Source organism: Orcinus orca, chromosome 12 (genome assembly GCF_937001465.1).
Source record: "Orcinus orca chromosome 12, mOrcOrc1.1, whole genome shotgun sequence".
In the NCBI taxonomy this organism is placed as follows: Eukaryota; Metazoa; Chordata; class Mammalia; order Artiodactyla; family Delphinidae; genus Orcinus; species Orcinus orca.
Genome location: NC_064570.1, coordinates 90681623 through 90698436, shown reverse-complemented (window position 1 = coordinate 90698436; position 16814 = coordinate 90681623). Strand labels below are relative to the sequence as shown.

The following is a 16814-nucleotide window of genomic DNA, read 5'->3' as shown; positions in this document are numbered from 1 at the left end:
GTAAATTAACCCTGCAAGGAGGCCGTTAGACAGCAGTGGCTCTAGTGATGCGGCTGCTTACGTAAACCAACCAAAATCTAAGCCTGTCAACGCCTCAGGGTGACGAAAACCGCTGAGGACAACCAGTCACAAACCACCAACTAGGCGTTAAAGCCATAGCAAATCAGTCATTTCCTTGCTTTGCTTCTGCCCTTTTAAAATAAACATCTCTGCAGCTCCTGTGGCTGGAGTGCTCCTCACCTCTTCCGCTTTGTGGTGCCTGAACTGAATCTATTTTTGCTCACATAAAGTGTTAAAACTTTAAATATGCCTCAGTTTGTCTTCCAAGATTGGCCGTAGAAGTTGGATTTGTGTCCAGTTTCTAGAACAGTGGTCGTCCTCTGGTCAGGCCTTAGGCGTTACGTGTACAACGTTCCTCTTGTACCACCACCTTCTGGATCCCTCCACCCACTACCAGCTCCCACGCATCAGATCCCCTAGATGTGGTCAGCAGTGGCTTTTACATGCAACGTGCTCACATTATAACATCGCAGACACTCCTGTGTCCTCCAGCCACTGTGTGAAGTGAAACATTACCATTCCTGTTGAAGAGTCCCTGGTGTGACCACTTTCCCAAACACAGCCACTCCCCAGCTGACCCTGGACTGTTTTTTCTTTGGGGTCTGTTTTTCTTCAGATGATTTTCTAGTAATTTATACAAATATGTGAATCTGGATAAACTAATATATTTTACTCTCAATTTCAGGTTGCATCCTTTGCTCTCCAGCAATCATTGGAGTGCTGTTTTCAATATGTCCACGCAGGGATTCAAAATAACAAAAATGCTTTTGAAAAATAATGTCGTAGGTTGACAGAGTGGTTTATAAATTATAGCATACGCTTATGCACTTAATTCTTCCTCACAACCCTGCTTATCATGGCTGGAATTGCTGCTACCCCTGTGGGGTCAGCTGTGGGCTGGCTGTAGCCGGGCCGGGGGACTGACGGGGCCACATGCCTCTTATGTCCCAGCGAGTAACTGGGGCTTGTGTTCATGGGGGTAGCAGGGCTCCGAGAGGGAGAGTAGAAGCATCGTGGGACCTAGTTCTGAGCTGGCGCACCATCGTTTCTGCTGCCTTCTATTGGCCATGGCAAGTCACCTAACTTTAAGGGTGGGGAAATCAACTCTGCCTCTTGATGGGAGAAGTTGGAATGTTACATTACAAAGAGTGAGGACACAAGGAGTCAACCTGGAGCCATTTTTGCAATTTGGGATGGCTCTTGTTGCCTTCCTCGAGGAGGACGTCCAAAACCATTTTTCAAACATCTCAGGTTCCTATAAATCTCCACCTCTGGTTTGGTGACCCATAAAAATTCCCAGTCAGTTTTGGTGAGGGGACACTTGGTGACAGTGTTGTCTTTCGAAATGAGTAGTTCCGTTACAGATATTACATTGCTCCCCATACATTATTTATAAGGTTTCCCTGTTTGTATGTATTGTACAGGCCTCTTTTTTTTCTTTCACACACCCTAGAGATGTCATAGAGGCAGTAAATGTGTCCAACTTTTTGAGAAATTGGATCAAGTCTTACCTGTATGGAATGCTGTCATACGATGTCAATTCCCACTACATTACCTTTCATCTGACACACATAGGGTCTGTAAACAGATTAAAAGTAGTAAAAGACATGGAGCGAGAGAATTTTCATTATCTTGTGCTTTGAAAACTTGGATTTTCATTGGTTTGAATGGGCCTGAAAATGTATTTTTTTTAGTAGGGACATAGAAGCCTCTAGCGGTATTCTTAACAAAGCAAGGTGAGTTATAAGCAATCATCTGATGGAGGGTAAATGTGCCACAGTCCAGTTTAAGAAAAATACAATATAAAAGTCTTACCATGGAAGAAAATCTTTATATGATCTTTTGGAAAAAAAAAAGCTTCAAGAAACATAAAGACATGACACCATATTCAGTTTAAAGTCAGTGACTTGTAAGCAAGGCAAAGCAAAGACAGTCTGATTAAGGCCGTTGCATTGTTCTGGCATTTTTTAGGTCTCACCCACTTCTGTGGCCATTTTAGAACCTAAGCTTCTAGGGCACAGAGAACTTCATCTTGACGTAGGGCTGAGCAAATGCACGGAGCATTTCTCAATAAGTAGGCATTAAATTCTAAGTCCAGAAAGAGCCTTCAGATGCCCTCTCTTTACCGCTTGGTAGAGCTGTTTTAACCATCCCCCGAAAACAGATTTTTTTCTTTAAATCTCAAAATTCAGAGATTCCACAATCAGAAGTTACTTCTCATATTGCCTTGTGGTCTGCTGTGGGCATCTGTCGAATGGTGTGAACTCTGCGTGGGGAGACTGGCCTACCCTCGAGGCCCACGGTTTGGGCTGCGGTGGTGCCATGCTGTGCTCAGGGGCCTTCTTTTTTGGAAGTCTGGGCTCCAGTGAGCCTTGGTCATGTTCTTTTATGGAACCTTGGGTGCTAGACCACTCTGACCCTCAGTCTCATTTGCAGGTTCTGGGGAGGATTAAATGAGCTCATGGGATATCCAGGTGACTGAGGCAGAGTCGGCTCGGGATGAATCTTTGCTTCGTTTTCATTAGCTGCGGAGAAGACGATGACAGCTTGGTGCCTCTCCAACTTTAATATGGGTATGCCTCTCTTGGGGATCTTGTTAAATGCAGGCTGGTATTCAGTAGTTCTGGGTGGGGCCTGGATTCTGTGCTTCTAACAAGCTCCTAGGTGACGGTGACGCTGAGGGCAAGGGTTTGGCACCTGTGTTTCTCCCTTTCCGGAAGAGCAGGATGTCTGCCCCACCCCCACCCCGAGAGGAGAAAACATCCGCAATGTGACTACTAGGAACCAGCTTCCCTCACATGCAAGGGTCCTGTACCACTGCTCCCAACCATTCTTTCTGAGGCGCAGCAAGCCAAAACACTGAAATGCTGAGGTTTGCAGCAAAAAGGAGGTTTATTCACAGGGCAGCCAAGCGAGGATGTGACGTGACAATAGGTCTCAAATCCGCCTCCCCAAAGGCAAGGGGCTTTGGATATCTGTGGGATAAAGAATAAAGAAGCAGGGCAGTATGAGGCATGGGGAGCATGAGGAAAGGTGATTGGAAAAACGTGTGCTCATCATTGTTCTGAGCTGGCGTAACTAGGCTACAGGCCTCAGCACATTCTCAGGCTGGAGTTTTCGGCCCTCTGATGGCAGGAGGTCAAAAGGCACTTGCCCGGGTGGAAGATCTGTGGTCCTCTCCACTCTAAACCAGCTCAGCCTAACCAGGCACAGCTGATTCCAAGTTCCTGGACGATCACGGGACAAACATCTTATTGCTTATGCTACATGCTACTTGGAGGACTACCTTGATGAGTGAAGACGGGATTTGACTAATCATGACACCTTGTTTCACCTCCAGGCGAGCAGAAGACAGCTGTAGGCTGAGTCTGGCTCCTGGCACCTGGAATTGGAGGCAGGTGGTTTAAAAACGGGCTCTCCCACCCTCTGTGTGATATTAGGTAGATAGACTATTGAACCTTCCTGTGCCTGTTTCTCCACAAGCAGCATGGGGACACTCAGAGTCCCTCTCTTGGGGGCTGTTATGGGGCTTCAGTGAGATATAGATGCATGCACAGGCACACGGGAGACACCCAGTGTGTGTTCCCTTCGTGCTTATTTTTATTAGGACACCAGTATTGTTAGAAGATTTCTGGTTTGGACAACAAATTAGATAGGTGGTCATTGCTATAGTTTATGCGAGAGCAATTCACATTGCCATTTGTAAAAAAGTAGTTGGTTGTCCAATGGGGATTATAAACATCCATTTAACATGAGCTACTGAACAGATAGTTCACACAGTAAGTACTTTATTTAAAATCAATTCTCTTTGTTTTCTTAAGCAATTGTTAACCCCCAATTTCGTGAGTACTACCAAGTAAGTCACTTGAAAATCATCTAGAGCAATCTATTTCACTTAGCAAGCCTAAAGCTATAGTTCAACCATTTTATTTACTGTTCTATGACAAAAATTACTCTAAACAGCTATTCCCTGGATAAGTAATCAGCTAAAGCTAGTTTGACTGACTAAATCGATTTACTGAGTTAATAAGCCAGTTGTTTTAGAATAGGTCGAATGCATATTTCTCATCCATTCTGCATTAAAGTGTTTCCCATTCGTACATACCCACATTCCTACTTCTGTGCTGTAGGGCTTGGCTGAACTACACCTGCCTTCAGTGAAACTTTTCTCTCCTGCACAATTGGAGATAATTTTAGTCTCCTCGTGACTCCCACGGGGTTACCTCTGTTGTGACACTTGACTATTTGGTGGCATATTTTATTTGAAAAAGCCTTCCGTTACTCCGGGCACGTCAAACAGTAAATGCTTTCTCTTCGTAAACCTGCATAACAGTTTTCTGAACTCTTCTGCTCTGGGCAAGATTCATCAGTACACCAGGCAAACATAGTGAAAGAGGAGACAGTACTTGTGTTGTATTCAATTGGGTCTTGATACCTAAGTGTGACTCTTAACCAAGGATTATGCAGTAGTTAAGGACACAGATTCAAGTTGTTTAGGGTGTGTCCTAAAGTGTCAGTGGCAGAATTTAAGTCTCTACTCTGGAAATTGTAGACCTGAGACAAACTACTTCCCTAAACGTCATTTCCTACATCTGAGAAAGATAATAGTATCTACCTTGTAGTAGACTGAATAATACCATTGCCCCCAAATGTCCACATTCTACTCTCCAGAACCTGTGAATGTCACCTTAAATGGCAGAAGGCACTTTGCCAGTGGGATGAAAGTAATGGTTCTCAGATGGGAAGATTCTCCTGGACTACCTGGATGGGCCCAAATATAACCACTGGTGTTCTCGTAAGAGAGAGGCAGAGGGAATTTGTACTCCAAAGAGAATGCGATGACGAAGTTGGGGTTGCATTGATGTGGCCGGAAGTGAAGGAATGCTGGCGAGGAAACAAACAGATTCTCGCTTAGAGCCTCTAGAAGGAGGATGGATGGCCCTGTCGACTTCTGGTTTCAGCCCAGGGAAACTGGTTTTGGACCTCTGTCTTCCAGAACCATAAGAAAATAAGTGTGTTTTGTTAGAAGCAAGCACATTTGTAGTCATTTGTTACAGCAGCCATAGGGAACTAATGCCTACCTCATAGGAAGTATTTCTCCAATTAAAATGTGTGAGTGGAAACACACTTAGTGGCATGTGTGACACACACTAGTTATGCTACCGTAGGTCGTTCTTGGAAACTGAAGCCTTGGTTTGGAGAGATCATCAAAACCAGTACAATGGTTGCCATGTTTCTCCTTGTTCAGCCTGGTGACCAACCTGGTAGAGAGAGCTCCATCCTTTCCCACAGGACCCCACCTGTGGGTACGTAGAGGGAAGCGGTTATGTCTCCCTTAAGGCACCTTTTTCTTTTCCTTTCTACTTTTGTCTTCATTAATCTTCATCCAACTGACCTTTCTAAATTTTACAGAAAGCAAAACCATTTCTCCATGGATTCAGATACTACCCCAAGTTAATATTCCAACCAAGTTCTCGTTCTTCCGGGTCTCATCACCAGAAATTTCTGAGCCTAACTCTACTCTAGTTTCTAGAATCACTCATTTTCTCATTTCTCCCTTCTCCTTTTAGTTCAGAGTCTTGTCAATTGAGTTCCTTCCCTAACCACAACTTATAGTACGGTGACACAGCAAAGTGATGAAAGTCTAGACGGTCTGGTTTTAATCCCGGGTTTTGCCACCTACTTACTGTGTGGCATTAGGCAAGCTCTTCAACGTCTCTGGGCCTCAGTTGCCCCCAGAAAAGTGAACATTATGAATATTCCCTACCTCTAGGGTTGCCATTATGAGGAATAAGTGAGTTAATATTTGGTAAGCCCTTAGAATAGTACTTGTTATAGTCTAAGCACTACAGTTGTGCTTGTTAATAATAATAAATGAAATTCCAAGCGTATAACTTACTCAACTTTCTGTCATAACTTTGAAGTGTTGGTCTGTCTGTTGGCTCACGTTGCAGGTAAATGAGTCGAGGCATGGGCTGAGGCATTGCTATCACTGGGTGGTGTGTTCCCAGAACTTGGAACAGCGGTGTGAAATGGGTAGTGGTTCTATTGGAGACAGGGCAGACTGGAAAATGACAGCCTGGGAAGGAGGTGTGGTGTCCATAGCTTTGGTGTTAGAGGTGCTGCCTGCTGAAGCACCAGTGCCGGCCTAAGCCGTAAATGGGGTGCTGGGGTAAAGAGGAGCAGGATGGAAGATGACAGCGTGGGAAGGAGGTGTGGTGTCCATAGGTTCGGGGTCTGAGGTGCTGACTGCTGAGGCACCGATGCCCACCAAAGGCGTAAATGGGTTGCTGGAGAAAACAGGAGCAGAATAGAAGATGACAGCGTGTGAAGGAGGTGTGGTGTCCATAGGTTCAGGGTCTGACGTGCTTCCTGCTGAAGCACCGATGCCCGCCAGGGCCGTAAATGGGGTGCTGGGGAAAACAGGAGCAGAATGGAAGATGACAGCGTGTGAAGGTGGTGTGGTGTCCATAGGTTCGGGGTCTGTCATTCTTCCTGCTGAAGCACCGATGCTCACCAGGGCCGTAAATGGGGTGCTGGGGAAAACAGGAGCAGAATGGAAGATGACAGCGTGTGAAGGAGGTGTGGTGTCCATAGGTTCGGGGTCTGACATGCTTCCTGCTGAACCACCGATGCTCACCAGGGCCGTAAATGGGGTGCTGGGGAAAACAGGAGCAGAATGGAAGATGACAGCGTGTGAAGGAGGTGTGGTGTCCATAGGTTCGGGGTCTGACGTGCTTCCTGCTGAAGCACCGATGCCCGCCAGGGCCGTAAATGGGGTGCTGGGGAAAACAGGAGCAGAATGGAAGATGATAGCGTGTGAAGGAGGTGTGGTGTCCATAGGTTCAGGGTCTGACGTGCTTCCTGCTGAAGCACCGATGCCCGCCAGGGCCGTAAATGGGGTGCTGGGGAAAACAGGAGCAGAATGGAAGAGGACAGCGTGTGAAGGAGGTGTGGTGTCCATAGCTTCCATATTAGAGGTACTGCCTGCCTGATCTGAGAGCAGAGAGTGAAAGTGGGAGAGCCTCTTCCTAGATTCTAACTCCTCTGAATTTATAGCACTGGCTCTGCCTGGCTTTATGACATATCCATTGTACGTGTCACAGAGAAAGAGCGGGCGGGGCAGGGGGTGAGGCAGGGGTCACATGCAAGCCCAGCTGCTGGCTTAACCCCGGCCCAAAGGCAAAGGGCGGGGCCCCTTCTGGACTTTCTAGTGGCTGGGACTTCTGGCTGTGGGTGGCAGGTGTTTGGCACCAGATGGGCCACCATGCGGAGACTGTTGGGGACTGTGGAAGCCTCCTCCAGAGCTCACCCTGCCTGGGGACTGGCTCTGCAGGCCCCTCAGCCCTGCGTATGTATCGGCCAGGCCTTCCCCACCACGGGGCCCAGAGGCCAGAGCCTGCTCAGACCTGAGGGCAGGAGGCAGCCAGAGCTTACCAGGGTGTGGGCCACCTCGTCCGGAGACCTCCCCAGCTCCTCTGCGAGACCTGGAGACAGGATCGCCTTCTCCAGGGCTGCTCAGCTGCCAGCATGACCATGAGCCAGGTGGCCAAGGTTTCTGAGCAGGAGATGCAGAGCCCTGATCCGACTGGATGCTGCAGCCCACGATGTCCCTTCCTGGCAGATAGGTTCTTTCTTCACTTCTTGTTTGAAATTTGGTAAAAGAACATTTAACCCTTGGCCTGTCCTTCAGGGTATATAGATGGTAGTGGCTTAGCCGGGATTCGATCCAAGCCTGTGTGATTCCAGAGCTTGTGCTCTGGACTGTGGTGCCTCCTTATCGTATATGCTTCATGTGTTACTTGTTTTTCTTTTTTTCTTGTAGTCCTTATGGTACTTAGCCCTAAGTGCCATACCTGTAACGAACAGCTACACTGCCCTGTAGGAGGTCTTCTTTTGTTCAACGCCTGAATTGGTCATCCACCACACTGTGTTCTAATCTCAGAAGATACAGGTCAGGGACCACCAGTTGTCAGCATGGCACCATTCCATATTTCTAACTGAGGCTTGAAGCCCGTATTTTCCCTTTGTCTAATTTGAAGGATCCAGATATGTAAAGATGATACTCTAGATAAATCATGGGCTATCCTGAAAGAAATTCACCAGTGAATTGTTCCGTATGGATTAGAAGCCAGCTTCTCTGGCCTTCCTGGAGTATATCCAGTAAGGCGTCTCATTCATGTCTAGAAAGCAACTATATCATTTATTGCAACTTCAGCGTGGAGCGATGTATTGGTATAAAGTACGATCAACACAATTTGGTCATTGTGAGTATGACAGCTGGGTCCACTCTTTACTACACATATGTAACTCTAGGGATTCTTATGCCCAAGGGAGGAGACGTACTCTTGGCTGTCTAGGACAAGGGAAGCATGTGTTGTTATTCAGGAGCTGGAAGCTTCAGCATGACAGGTAGGAATTGAACAATCTACACATCACTTGACCTTGCTTAAAACTTGTTTCTTTGGCTTGCTTCATTGGAGTGTTTTCTCCCTCCTGGGGCTGACAGTGTCTGTTATGTATCATGCATGTGACATGTAGAAGTTTCAGAACCCAAAATCATATAGATCAGTAAAAATGTATATATATATATAAACCTATTGAAACTCACACTGGGCATAATTCATATATTCCAAAATCAGTTTGACCCTCTGCTCATGAGATTCTTTTTATGGTATGTCCCAGCAAATCGGGGCTTCCATCCCCAATAAATTTTGGGGTTGAAGGACACAAAAGCTTTTGCTCAGACCTAAATTCTGTCTGAAAACAAGGGAAATATTATAAGCCCTTTGTAACCTCTCCAAGAGCAGAAATGATTTACAGCTGTGGCATTGAACCATAATTCCTCGATCTCATTTGAGAAGAGTTCAGTTAGAAACAGTGTCTTGATTTTTGTTTCTTTTGTTTCTTCCCTGTTTTCTTGTCTTGCTTGCCAACAATCCATTGTAATTCATGAGTTAGTATGGCAGCAGGCTGAGTGTTCCCTGGAGCTCATTAAATGAAGTGTTTTTCCTAAAATGACGTTTGTCTCCTTGTTTTCAGCCCCTCTTCCTTCCTCTGCCCTTTACTATAACCAGAGCTCAGCAAAAGCTGAGTGACTTTGTGCAGACCTTACGTAGGCTCAGCCTTTTTTTCTTCATTATTTTATTCATGGCTCCTCCATTTCATTGTTTGCCTTCTCGAAATGTGTTGAAATCTTTCTGTGGTTGATGACTTCCAGAATATCTTGGCTTTTATTGGTTGATTAATTTTGGTATTTCTACAGTTTTATTTGGATATGGTTTCAGGAGGAACAGAAAGTAAATATATTTCCTAGTCTGCCATCTTGAGCTGAAAATCCCTGTGGATTTTAGCATCCAATGTTCCCATGGGAAAACACCCAACCATGGCCTTAATAGATGTAACACTCAAGATTTCAGCTTTTCTTGAGCAATCACTCAGGATTTCATATGTGGTCATTTCTAATGGGGAAATAATAACTATCTCATGACGTTGATTTGAGGATTAAATTAGATAATGAACATGAAAATGCTTTGTAAGATTTAAAAATCAGTAAAAATGTTTTTTGTTATTATTTGATTTGTTGCTATTTCAACTTCACTTGACAGTTGTTTATGACCTTGCGTATGTGAGAAAATGTCCTCTGGGTTATTTTTCTGAAAGCCAGAATGTATTTTTCAATAGCTCAATGGAACTGGCATCATTTGTGAAGGTTAAGGGTGAAGGGGTAAATGTTTCTTGACACCTATCACTTTACAGTGTTTTCAGGAACTAACTGACTCATGTATTCCTCTTCCAAATTTGGTTGAGGACCTCCTACCAGCCACATGCTTTACGTCAGGTGTTGGAAAGCATTTTCTGGATTTTAAATATCTTAGGCTTTGTGGGCCATGTACAGTTTCTGTAGCTTCTCCTCCTCTTTCCTCTTCAACAAGCTTTCTAAACATGAGAACCATTATTAGCTCACAGTCCCACAGATCCAGGCTGAGAGCCTGATTTGATTCGTGGCCATTATTTGCCAATTCCTGCTCTGCGTCTTCACTGAGGAGGGGGACCATGTTTGAGTAATCATTTCTTTGAATCAACTGTTGGTCTTCTGGGCCTTGTCCTTGCTCTCCTACAGTCTCTAATCAGCGTGGCATCCAGAGAGATCTTGTTAAAACATAAGTCAGATCATGTCACTCAAATTTCTTCAGTGGCTTCTTCACAGAAAATGCAAAGTCCTCAGAGTGCCTCCACAGACCTAGAAATCTGGGCCTCTGTTTCCTCTCTGACTGTTTCGTTCTCCTCTCCAATTTGCTCGCTCTGTTTTCCACACGCTGACATCCTTTCTGCTCCTTGGATACTCCAAGCCTACTCTTGCCTCATTGACTTTCTGCCGCACGCCAGCCGCAGAAACAGGATTTCACCGCCCAGGGTCAGAAGGGAAGGGGTGAGGGCCTGAAGTAGCACTGACGAATGGGGTCAGAAGCCCATGGGGTCAGAAGGCTGCAATGAGAAGCCTACTCACCGCAACAAAGAATAGACCCCCGCTCGCTGAAACTAGAGAAAGCTCGCATGCAGCAATGAAGACCCAATGCAGCCAAAAATAAATAAATAAAACATAAAGTATAGAATCTTAAAAAAGCAACAAAAAAATCGATAAAGAATATTACGAGAATAGAATCACAGGCCAGTTTCTCCTTTGAACATGCATGCAAAATGTGTAAAGAGAAGCACAAACTGTATCCATGGTATGTAAAACAATCATATATCAGAATCAAAGTAGCTTTATTCTGGCAATGCAAGGTTGCTTTAATGTCCAAACATGAAACTGATCCCAGGAATGAATTAGAGTGGGGAAAGAATTCATTTAAAACTGAAGTCTTGGGACTTCCCTGGTAGTCCAGTATTTAGAACATGATGCTTTCACTGCTGGGGCCCTGGGGTCCAATCCCAGGTCAGGGAACTAAGATCCTGCAAGACATGAGGCAGGGCCCCGAAGAAAACAAAAAAAAAAGGGAAAGAAAGAAGTCTTACCCAGGAGAAGCACAAGATAGAATAAACATAACAGATAACACCTTATGAAAAGTAGGTGAAGATTATGGAATATTCTAAAATTTAAAACAAAAAGAAAGTTTTAAAGATTCAAAAGGATGTGACAAATATAGTACATAGGCAAAAATGAAATGAAATAAAATATACAAATGATGGGAACCCAAAATTCCAGATGCCCAAGTCCTGTCTCTGAAGAGTCTCATTCAATGGGTTCAGGATTTCCTCTATATTTGAAAACCTACAGGTGATTCTGGTACGATTCACAGACACAATGTAAAGCTTCTCTTTTACAGGAAAGAATACCAGATTATTTTGTTATCTTATAGTTATACTAACAGGTTGTACTATTGACGGATAAGTCTGCTGTGAAAATGCACCCCCACTAGGCGTAAAAAAGGAACTAGTAGTCTCTACTGCTACTTGGTGGCAGCATGCATGTATTGCAAGGGCAATTATTGTAGCAGTCCAAATTAGTGGAACATTTTAGAATTGGAAGACTACATACAGATCATCTAGTCAAGCTTCCAACTATTAAAGTTGTGAAAACTAAGGCCCATATAAATGACATGATTTATCTCCAAAGAGCATTAGTGAAAGTATGAAATAAAAAATATCTCTGAACTTTTAATTTAGTGCTGTTTTTATTAATCTCAAGTATTAGCTTAAACTTCAGTGTGACAGATTTGGGATTGAATTCTTGCTCACGTTTACTGGTTGCGTGCCTTTTAGTAAGTTACTAAAACACTTTTCTTAAAAATAGACGTATTTATTTATTTATCTTTGGCTGCCTAGGCTCTTCGTTGCTGTGCGCGGGCTTTCTCTAGTTGCGGTGAGCGAGGGCTACTCTTTGTTGCAGTATGCGGGCTTCTCATTGTGGTGGCTTCTCGTTGTTGCTGAGCACGGGGTCTAGGTGCGTGGGCTTCAGTAGCTGTGGTTCACGGGCTCTAGCACGCAGGCTTAGTAGTTGTGGCACATGGTCTTAGTTGCTCCGTGGCATGTGGGATCTTCCCGGACCAGGGCTCAAACGTGTGTCCCGTGCACTGGCAGGTGGATCCTTAACCAGTGCGCCAACAGGAAAGCCCTACTAATACACTTTTAACTTTGCTTTTCACGTATGTAAAACGGTGAGCCTTGACTGATATAGAATATGAGATAACCTAGCACTGTTCTTCACACATATATGTAGTTAAAATTTTTTGGCTCTCATCCCACTTAAACAGCCTCTATCCCCTTAATAATGAATGTGTCTTTCAGCTAGCAGAGCACCCCAGATCTGACCACATTCTGGCAAGAGATATAGGATTCTTTTTCTTACTGGGGGTTCTTTATACCTGATATTTGAAGTGCACTTAAACATGAACAACTCTTGTTTATACTGTATTAATGGATTTGATGGATGAATTTTAGAAAGTAATATGCAGGAATTGAGCTGCCTTACTCTCAAGAAATATAATTCGATAGTGGTGGCTAGAACGATAAACAGTGTTTGGACAGGGAGTCTATATTGGATGTGAACTTCCTGTACTCCCATTCGTCTATTAAGAATAAATAGAATCCTTTCAAAATGTATTTTAAAGGGCAGTTATTTCTTTCTGCCTCATTTAAGTTACCTGCAAGAAAAAGACAATCTCCTGCATTCATGTTTAATAGGCTTTTAACGTAAAGCAGATAATTTTTTGCAACATTTCCCAAACTTTTCGTTATCCAATTGGCTGAGGCTTCTCAATGACTATCATTTCACAACAATATCTCCATCTTCAGCTTCTTTCAATGAATTGGCCTAATAGATGTGCCATTAAAACAGAGCTTCACTTTCAACGTATTTTTAATTTTGTATTCAAAGGGTATGAAGGATTCAGCCATAACAGTGAGTGGATTTCTGATACATGCTACATGATGGATGCAACTAAGTGAAAGGAGTCAGGCATGAAAGGCTACATATCGTATGGTTCCATTTATATGAAATGTCCAGCAGTGGCAAATCCATACACACAGAAAAGATTCTACATTCGTGGTTGCCAGGGGTTTGGAAGAGAGGGAACTAGGGAATGACTCCTTAAAATGGGTGTAGGTTTCCTGTTGGTTGATGAAGATGTTTTGCAGCTCGGCAGTGGTGATAGTTGCACAACATTGTGACAGTAGTAAATTCCACTGAATGGTACAGTGAATTGTAAAATGATCCAAATGGTGAATTTTGTGTTATGTTCATTTTACTACAATAAAAAGGAGAAAGAATTCGGGAAAGACTTAGAGTTTGGGAAACTAAGGTGAACTGGTCAAGAAAAAGACAGCTCTATTGTTCAGTTTTCTCTCAGCTCTCCCAGTGCATTAATCCTCAGCAAAAAGTAGGCTGAACTTGCAGATGATAGTCATTCAACACAGTCCAGGGAAAAGTAAATAAAGTAAAACCCAACTCTTCTTCTTTAGCACATGTATGAAAGGTTAACTTGCTGCTCAGCCACGTGGACATTCATGAAGACGTTTCACTTTAGCTGTCCTCTACTTCAGTACTTTACTCACAGCTCATTCACACATGTAGGCAACAGCATTCCTTAATTCGATGGAATCTGCAGCACTGGTTGTGATCAGTCTCATGAAAAGAAAAGGAAAGGTGGCGCGGAAGCCAAGGGAAGAGAGTTTCAAGACAGAGACGTTGTTTAAGATCTAACTCGGGTTGGCGGTCACAAAGATAAGGATTGAGAAGTAGTCCCCTGGACTTGTCAATGGAGAAATCATTGGGGGCTTCAAGGAGATCAGTTTCACGAGAGTAGTGGGGCAGAAACCAGATCGCAGTGTAGATGGGAGGGGAGAAATGGGGGGCAAGTCAAGAAATTGATGGCAAAGGGAAAGAAGGGGGGGTGGATAGGAGGACAGGAGAATGGAATGGAGGAGAGCATTTCCTTGTGGCTCTTTAATATGGCTGGGAGGGGCCAAAAGAGAAGGAGAGCGTGAAGATGTAGGAAGAGGGGGTGGCATCCCGAGCCCAAGGAGGACTGGCCCCTGTCTTCAGCTCCCACCAGCTGGATGGTCCCTCCCTCTAGCTTTCCACGTAGGCTGTGGAAGTTGCCCCTTGCCTCCTTGGATCAGCTGCCCTTGATTCGTTCGTCCTTTTCTTATTTCTCAGCACATCTGGGTCATACGTTATGTGAAGACAAACAAATCACCACTGATGCTTAATTTTCTTGAAAAATCCCCCAGGCAGGTACCATTTTGGAGAACTACCTATTGTGCCTCAGCAAGCCAAAGTAGCCCATTTTTCCTCTCTCATTGGGAGAGATTGCTGTTTCTTGGAGAACCTGATGAAGAGGGTGACTCGCGCTTAGGAATAACGTTGCTTGAAAAGTGCAAAAGGTGAGGTAGTTTGGCTCTGAGGGGCCTCTGAGGCCTGAGACTTCCTGAGAGATGGCAGACTCACAGCTCCCATTTCCCTCTGACCCTGGGCTATGAGCTCATCAAATGAGATGGTAAATAAAGTCACTGACATGGTTTAAAGGATAATTTTGTTCTCTCTTGTTCACTCAGAGCAAACTGAATGGAATTTGCATACAACATATGGATGAACCATCCATACGATGGGGCTTGACCATATCCTCATGGTTCCCCTTCCCTTTTCTACATCTGGCCCCTTTAGCTCTGCAGACTTAACCCCACACCATCAGTCCACCCAGTCGGTCCACTGGACGTCTCTTCCTCTTTCGCATCTGGTCGTTGTCGTCACCTTGTTCTCCACTACCGCCTCCTGCAGTAGCTGTTAGGTCCAGAGAGGTTGGTTCACTGTGAGCAAGTAACTGTCAACTCCATGGACAGGTGGAAGTGACTTGGCAGCCGGGATGCGCCCACCCTGAGTTCATTATACCCATGAGGGTCAAGGAGAATGGGGATGCAGCTGGTCTGCAGAGCCCCGGTAGTTCTGAGACACATGTTCCTGGATCCACACGTTGCTCCGTACCCAGCCTTGCCTTTCTTTTTTTCTCTCTCTTGACTCCATCCAGGTTTCTGCTCTCCTTGTCCCTTCGGGGAGGGAGGCCAGTACCAGTCCAGGTGTAGTCCCCCAAAGCTTCCTACTTCCAAGCGTTACGTAGGCTTGTATATCCACTTGCTTGGGTTGCCCTGGCATTCGTGCCAACAAGTTGAGTGGTTTAAGCCCTAGGCTCTCTTTTCTGGCAAGAATGTGCCTAAAAATCTCCACCTCTGGTTTGGTGGCCTCTAAAAATTTCCAGTCAGTTTTGGTGAGGGGACACTTGGTGACAGTGTTGTCTTTCGAAATGAGTAGTTCCGTTACCGACGATACTTTGCTCCCCATACATTATTTATAAGGTTTCCCTGTTTGTATGTGCAAACTATTTGTGTGCATATTTTGAGAAAAACATTGTACAGGCCTCTTTTTTATTTCTTCTGCACACCCTAGAGATGTCATAGAGGCGGTAAATGTGTCCAACTTTTTGAGAAATTGGAACAATCAAGACTTACCTGTATGGAATGCTGTTAACGATGTCAATTCCCGCGACAGTACCTTTCATCTGACACACTTAGGGACTGTTAACAGATTAAAAGTAGTAAAAGACGCGGATAGAGAGAATTTTCATTATCTTGTGCACTGAAATCTTGGATTTTCGTTGGTTTGAATGGGCCTGAAAATGTATTTTTTTTAGTAGGGACATAGAAGCCTCTAGCGGTATTCTTAATAAAGCAAGGTGAGTTATAAGCAATCATCTGATGGAGGGTAAATGTACCACAGTCCAGTTTAAGAAAAATACAATATAAAAGTCTTACCATGGAAGAAAATCTTTATATGATCTTTTGTAAAAAAAAAAATAAAAGCTTCAAGAAACATAAAGACATGACACCATATTCAGTTTAAAGTCAGTGACTTGTAAGCAAGGCAAAGCAAAGACAGTCTGATTAAGGCCGTTGCATTGTTGTGGCATCTTTTAGGTCTCACCCATTTCTGTGGCCTTTTTAGAACCTAAGCTTCTAGGGCACAGGGAACTTCATCTTGACGTAGGGCTGAGCAAATGCACGGAGCATTTCTCAATAAGTAGGCATTAAATTCTTAGTCCAGCAGGGGCCTTGAGATGCCCTCTCTTTACTCCTTGGTAGAACTGTTTTAACCATCCCCCGAAAACAGATTTTTTTCTTTAAATCTCAAAATTCAGAGAGTCCACAATCAGAACTTCCTTCTCATATTGCCATGTGGTCTGCTGTGGGCATCTGTCGAATGGTGTGAACTCTGCGTGGGGAGTCTGGCCTACCCTCGAGGCCCATGGTTTGGGCTGCGGTGGTGCCATGCTGTGCTCAGGGGCCTTCTTTTTTGGAAGTCTGGGCTCCAGTGAGCCTTGGTCATGCTCTTTTATGGAACCTTGGGTGCTAGACCACTCTGACCCTCAGTCTCATTTGCAGGTTCTGGGGAGGATTAAATGAGCTCATGTGATATCCAGGTGACTGAGGTAGAGTCGGCTCGGGATGAATCTTTGCTTCGTTTTCATTAGCTGCGGAGAAGACGATGACAGCTTGGTGCCTCTCCAACTTTAATATGGGTATGCCTCTCTTGGGGATCTTGTTAAATGCAGGCTGGTATTCAGTAGTTCTGGGTGGGGCCTGGATTCTGTGCTTCTAACAAGCTCCTAGGTGACGGTGACGCTGAGGGCAAGGGTTTGGCACCTGCGTTTCTCCCTTTCCGGAAGAGCAGGATGTCTGCCGCACCCCCACCCGAGAGG

At 44.6% G+C, this 16814-nt stretch overlaps 1 long non-coding RNA gene and 1 pseudogene across 1 annotated transcript; both read right to left on the bottom strand.

Moving 5' to 3' along the window:
• Window positions 1–1035, bottom strand: part of LOC125960638 (centrosomal protein of 78 kDa-like) — a 32766-nt pseudogene extending 31731 nt beyond the window's left edge.
• Window positions 1036–2983: 1948 nt separating this feature from the next.
• Window positions 2984–6093, bottom strand: LOC125960641 (uncharacterized). The gene is made up of 5 exons (XR_007470508.1): window positions 5960–6093; window positions 5142–5360; window positions 4166–4233; window positions 3347–3442; window positions 2984–3035 (listed from the first exon to the last, which is right to left on the bottom strand). It is a non-coding gene; the product is annotated as an uncharacterized LOC125960641 (long non-coding RNA).
• Window positions 6094–16814: the final 10721 nt, after the last annotated feature.